Source organism: Phoenix dactylifera, chromosome 16 (genome assembly GCF_051530095.1).
Source record: "Phoenix dactylifera cultivar Ajwa chromosome 16, Ajwa_hap1_PhDact_Kaust_v1.1, whole genome shotgun sequence".
Lineage (NCBI taxonomy): Eukaryota > Viridiplantae > Streptophyta > Magnoliopsida > Arecales > Arecaceae > Phoenix > Phoenix dactylifera.
In genome coordinates, this window is record NC_143205.1 from 7,138,370 (window position 1) to 7,144,858 (window position 6,489).

A 6,489-nucleotide genomic window follows, 5' to 3' on the forward strand; every position below is an offset into this window, starting at 1 on the left:
CCGGGTACTACCACTAGCCTCCCCATTGGCACCATCCCTATGATGAGCAATATGGAAATGTTAAAAAGTTCACTTCAAACTCTTTCTGTTTAAGTGTAATTAATTACGGATTTTATCCCTTCCAAATGTGCCGAATATATTATGCTTGTTTTGCTTTTCCTTAAGATTGGAGTATTTGCCTTTACTTAGATTTTACTTCTCTTGAATAATATCCATTTTCTTTTCTTTATCTCTCTCTCTTTTTGTTATTCTCAAGTAATTTATATGAAAGAGCAGAATAAAGAAATAATCTTATGTATCATATAGATGTATATCATGCAAACAACATTTTCATTGTGCTCAAGGATTCATAATTTCTCACAAGTTATTTTAAATCAAAATTTTAAGCATAAACTTGTGTATTTCATGGTTATGACATAGGCAAATATATATTTTAGTTTGGGCAAACCATGAAACAATTTCTAAACGTATAAGTCAATCAATACATATATAGACATGATATCAAAAATTAATAATTAAAGACTTTAATCATGCCATAATAAGATTTAAGTTATTGACTTTGCTCAATTAATTTATGAGAGAGGTATCTAGAATTACCAATTCATTCTGCATTCTTCAGTCAAATACCTACTAGATTTCTTATGTATGAACTTTTGGCTGAAGAAGGTCCTCTCTCTTGTTTGCATGTGAATGTTTATTGTATCTTATATGGAGATATCCTTCAAGTTGAAATCTCTCACTTTCTGATAAGAGCACACTTCGGACCGTCCTGAAAACAGGTAGAGAATGAGGAACTTGACCCTAACCGCGACCTGCCGGTAGAACCAAAGTTATCAAAAGAAGCGTGACCCTAACCGCGACCTGCCGGTAGAACCAACACTATCAAGTTCTAATCCAAGAACAAAGGTGAAGCTCTCACATAAGAGAAACCCTCAAATTTCATTCATGCGTTCTTCCCCTCTCAAGTACAATCAGGTGCTATTTTAAGGCTGAAATGGCTTCAAAGAGAAGCAACTCCTAGGAAATTACATAGCACTACTTGTCATGCATTTTCCAAGGCTGCATTTACCAAGGCTTGGAAAAGATGCATGTTACACCTACTCCTAGAAAAGTAACCAGAACTTAGGAAAAAGATCCCAAAGTAATTATAGTGACTTTGGGAACTACAAGAAAGTCTGAATGTGACTTGGGGAATACAAAACATCATCTGAAATATCACCCCAAAAGTATGCACGAAAATCCAAATATAATAGGAAAGTTGGCCTTCCCATGAATGCTTCTTGTCATGTGATTTGGACTTTCCAAAGTGTTGTCTTCAGGTTGGACTCAAAGCATCTTCACCCAATTGTATGAAAGTGACCCAATTAGGTGCAGCCTCTATCTCACGTTGGTCTTCTTTTCCTTTGATTTTTATGATCAGGCTTTCCAAAGCTTGTTTCATCCTCTTAGTCTTGGCCCTAGTCATAGGACCTTCAATTCCATGCAAAGGATCTTTAGATGGGCTGGTTGCGTCTGTATCATTGGTTGCGTCTCTATCATTCCCTCCCTCTTCAAAAGGATTCGTCCTCGAATCAGATTCATCACCTACATCAAACAAAGATAGATCAGCCACATTAAAGGTAGCACTTACATTACCATATTCACTTGGCAAGTCCAACTTGTAGGCATTATCATTGATCTTCTCTAGAACTTGGAAGGGTCCATCTCCTCTTGTTTGCAGCTTAGATTTTCTTTGAGTAGGAAACCTCTCCTTCCTCATATGAACCCAAACCCAATCTCCTGGTTCAAAAATAACTTTAATACGCCCCTTATTTGCTTGCTTTGCATATTGCTCATTCTTCCTCTCAATGTTGGCTCGAACTTTTGCATGCAATTCCCTAATAGTATCCGCCTTTTTCTTACCATCCAAATTGGTACACTCATTAGTAGGCAAAGGTAAGATGTCTAAAGGAGTCAAAGGATTAAAGCCATACACAACTTCAAAAGGAGAATAAGAAGTAGTAGAATGAACAGTTCTATTATAAGCAAACTCAACATGTGGCAAGCATTTCTCCCAATTTTTCAAATTCTTTTTAATGATAGCACGCAACAAGGTAGTAAGTGTTCTATTTACTACTTCAGTTTGTCCATCCGTTTGAGGATGTGCAACAGTAGAAAATAAGAGTTTTGTTCCTAGTTTATTCCACAAAGTTTTCCAAAAATGACTTAGGAACTTTACATCCCTATCACTTACTATTGTTCTAGGCAATCCATGCAAGCGCATTATCTCTTTAAAGAACAGATCAGCAATATGTGTTGCATCATTGGTTTTAGAGCATGCAATGAAATGTGCCATTTTACTAAACCTATCAACAATGACAAATATACTATCTTTGCCACCTTGAGATCGAGGTAATCCTAACACGAAATCCATTGAAATATCAGTCCAGGGTTGATTAGACACAGGCAAAGGTGTATAGAAGCCATGGGGCATCACTTTAGATTTAGCTTGTTTACATGCTATGCACTTATCACAGACCGATTGCACATCATGCTTCATGTTAGACCAATAAAAATGCTCATGCAATATTTCTAAGGTCCTTTTTATCCCAAAATGTCCCATCAATCCACCACCATGACTTTCTCTAACTAGCATTTCACGCAAGGAACAAACAGGCACACACAACTTATTTTTCTTAAATAAGAAACCATCATGCCTATAATAGTCCCCAAAAGCATGTTTAGAACAAGAATCCCATACTTGGCCAAAGTCAGAATCATTAGCATATAAGTCCTTTATAAACTCAAAACCAAGTAATTTAGTTTGCAAAGAAGTAAGCAATGCATACCTTCTGGACAATGCGTCAGCCACTTTGTTTTTCTTACCATTCTTGTACTTGATTACATAAGGAAACATCTCAATGAATTCCAACCACTTGGCATGTCTTTTTTGAAGCTTACCTTGAGATCTTAGAAACTTCAAGCTTTGATGGTCAGAATGAATTATGAATTCCCTTGACCACAAGTAGTGTTGCCAAGTTTGCAAAGCTCTCACCAAAGCGTACAACTCTTTGTCATACGTGGAATAATTCAATGCTGCCCCATTAAGCTTTTCACTAAAGTAAGCAATTGGTTTAGAGTCCTGCATTAGTACGGCCCCTATGCCAACACCAGATGCATCACATTCAATTTCAAAAGCTTTATCAAAATTAGGCAAACAAAGCAAAGGTGCATTGGTCAATTTTTCTTTTAATGAATTAAAAGCTTCCTCATGCACTTCATTCCACTTAAACACAACATTCTTTTTAACAAGTTCATTCAAAGGTGCAGCAATAGAACTAAAGTTCTTTACAAACCTTCTATAAAAACTTGCTAAACCATGAAAACTTCTTACCTCATTTGCATTCTTAGGTGTAGGCCATTCTCTAATTGCCCTTACCTTCTCCTCATCCACACTTATTCCTTTCGAGCTTACAACAAAACCCAAAAACACAATAGATTCATGGCAGAATGAACACTTTTTAAGATTAGCATATAATTTGTTTTCTCTCAAAACATTAAGAACAACATGCAAATGATTAACATGTTCATCTAAGGTTTTGCTATAAATCAAAATATCATCAAAATACACTACAACAAATTTCCCAATGAAAGAACGCAAAACATGGTTCATTAACCTCATGAAGGTGCTGGGTGCATTAGATAAGCCAAATGGCATCACCATCCACTCATATAAACCATATTTTGTTTTAAAAGCTGTTTTCCATTCATCACCTTCTTTCATGCGAATTTGATAGTATCCACTCTTCAAATCTATTTTAGAAAACACACACGAACCATGCAATTCATCAAGCATATCATCCAATCTAGGGATAGGATATCGATACTTTACAGTGATTTTATTTATGGCTCGGCAGTCCGTACACATGCGCCACGTCCCATCTTTCTTCGGAACCAAGATCACAGGAGCAGAACACGGGCTAAGACTCTCCCTCACAAATCCTTTTTGCAGCAACTCATCTACTTGCCTTTGAATTTCTTTTGCTTCCTCTGGACTTGTTCTGTAGGCTGGTCTATTTGGGATTGAAGAACCTGGAATTAAGTCAATCTGATGCTCAATACCTCTTGTAGGAGGTAATCCATGGGGAATTTCTTCTGGAAAAATATCACCAAATTCCTGTAACAAAGAAGCAACCATACTAGGCAAAAAAGAATTGAGTTCGTTAGTGAAATAAACATCCTTGTGTATGAGCACAAGTAGCTGCTCTTTTGCTAACAAGGCACTCTCAACCTCTCTTTTGCTTGCAAATGCGCTCACTCTCTTTTTTTTCTCTTCTTTGGATTCTGATTTATTCTTTTCTTTCGTCTGCTCACTCTCTTTTTTCTTATCTTTTCTCTCTTTTTCTTGAATGCTCAATTGCTCCTCTCTCAACTTACACTCTCTTGTAATTCTGATTTGATCAGCATAAGCCTCGGTTGGTTGGAGAGGTGTTAAAACAATAGTATGATTGTTCATAACAAGAGTGTATCTATTTTTGTACCCATCATGAATAACCCTTCTATCAAATTGCCACGGACGCCCAAGAAGTAGATGTCCAGCATGCATAGGTGCCACATCACAAAGAACTTCATCCTTGTATTTACCGATGGAAAATGAAATCATCACTTGCTTAGTCACCCTTATGTCTCCACAATCATTCAGCCACTGAAGTCTATATGGATTAGGGTGCTTTAATGTGGGCAAACTCAATTTTTCAACCAACAAGGTGCTAGCAACATTAGTGCAACTCCCACTATCAATGATTAAGCTGCATACCTTGTCGTTTATATGGCATCTTGTATGAAATATATACTCACGTTGCTCCTCATTACCACCCGCCTTAGGTTGCATGTTGAGAGCACGCCTAGTAACAAGCACATCTCCAACAACAGGTTCAGCAACTTCAACATCACAACAATCCTCCAATGGTGGCATGTCATCATCACTTGAGCTCACACTCTCTATGTCTCCATTATCCAGCAGTATCATGGCTCTTTTATTTGGACATTGAGAAGCAATATGTCCAACTCCTTGACACCTGAAACATTTGATATCACGAGATCTAGAGGATGAATTAGTTTCCATTTTACCTTTAGGTGCAGCAATCGAATTTTTGGCCTTTGCATCTTCTTTTGGCTTTGACACAGATTTGTTATTTTGCCAATTCGATTTCCATGAGGAACTAGTAGTAAATTTGGAAGTACTCTTAGCTTTCAATTGCCTTTCCACTAGAATAGCTTTGTGCAGCAAATCCTCCATCTCTATATAATGTTGCAATTCTACCACATCAGCTATCTCCTTCTTTAAACCTCCAATGAATCTAGCCATAGTTGCCTCTCGGTCTTCTTCAACATTGGCTCTAATCATGGCTATTTCCATCTCCTTATAGTAATCTTCCACACTCATGGAGCCTTGAGTTAGACTTTGCAATTTTCTGTGCAAATCTCTATAGTAGTGGCTGGGTACAAACCTTTTTCTCATGACAGCCTTCATCTCATCCCATGTACCAATAGGCCTCTCCCCATTTCTACGTCTACTAGTCACCATTTGATCCCACCAAATACTAGCATAATCATGGAACTCAACAATGGCTAGTTTAACCCTCTTCTCCTCGGAATAATTATGACATTCAAACACATGTTCAACCTTTCTCTCCCATTCTAAATATAATTCAGGATCATTTTTACCTTGGAATGCAGGGATTGTCATCTTAATACTTCCCAAATGACTGTCTTTTCTTGATTCATCTCTTTGCCTCCTTCCATTACTTCTTCCATCCGAATACTCCTCTTCTTCTTCTTCTTCAAACATCCGCCCCCTCAAAGGTTTGAGTCTGCTTGGTGATTCCAAATCATTCATTCGTGCACCAAGCTTAGTAAGTTGATCAGCAATGGCTTTCATCCATAACTTCATATCAACATCTGGTTGTTTACTACCTTCACTACTCATCTTTGTATGCTGCAATCAAAAGATTAGTATAAACAGAATAGGTCCTCACACACTCCTCTCTCTGGTGGACACTCTTTTATGGCTTTTTCTTGATGATGATCTCACCCTCTTGCCTTTTACCACTTAGCTTCACCTTATGAGCTCTTAAATAAGAACCTTTTGGATGTTTCTATACAACAGGAAACAGTAAGGTTTCGATGATAACCTTAGGGAACAAGAACTCGCAAGGAACAATTTAATTGGAACCAACAAAGGGTTCAAGGAAGGTTTGAATTGAGAACAATTCAATGGAAGCGTTAAAGAACCCACAAGGAAATTAGAAGCAAAATCTGCCCCGAATTTTTTTCTTTTTTTTTTTTCTTTTTTTCTTCTTCTTCTTTCTTCCTTCTTTTAAATAGCAGAACAGAAAGAAACAAGGACGATGACACAAACCGATTAAAGGAAGATGTCACCAAGGATATAGAGATAAACAACAGCGGAACACCTTTTTTTTTTTTTGAATTAAACAAGATAAACACACA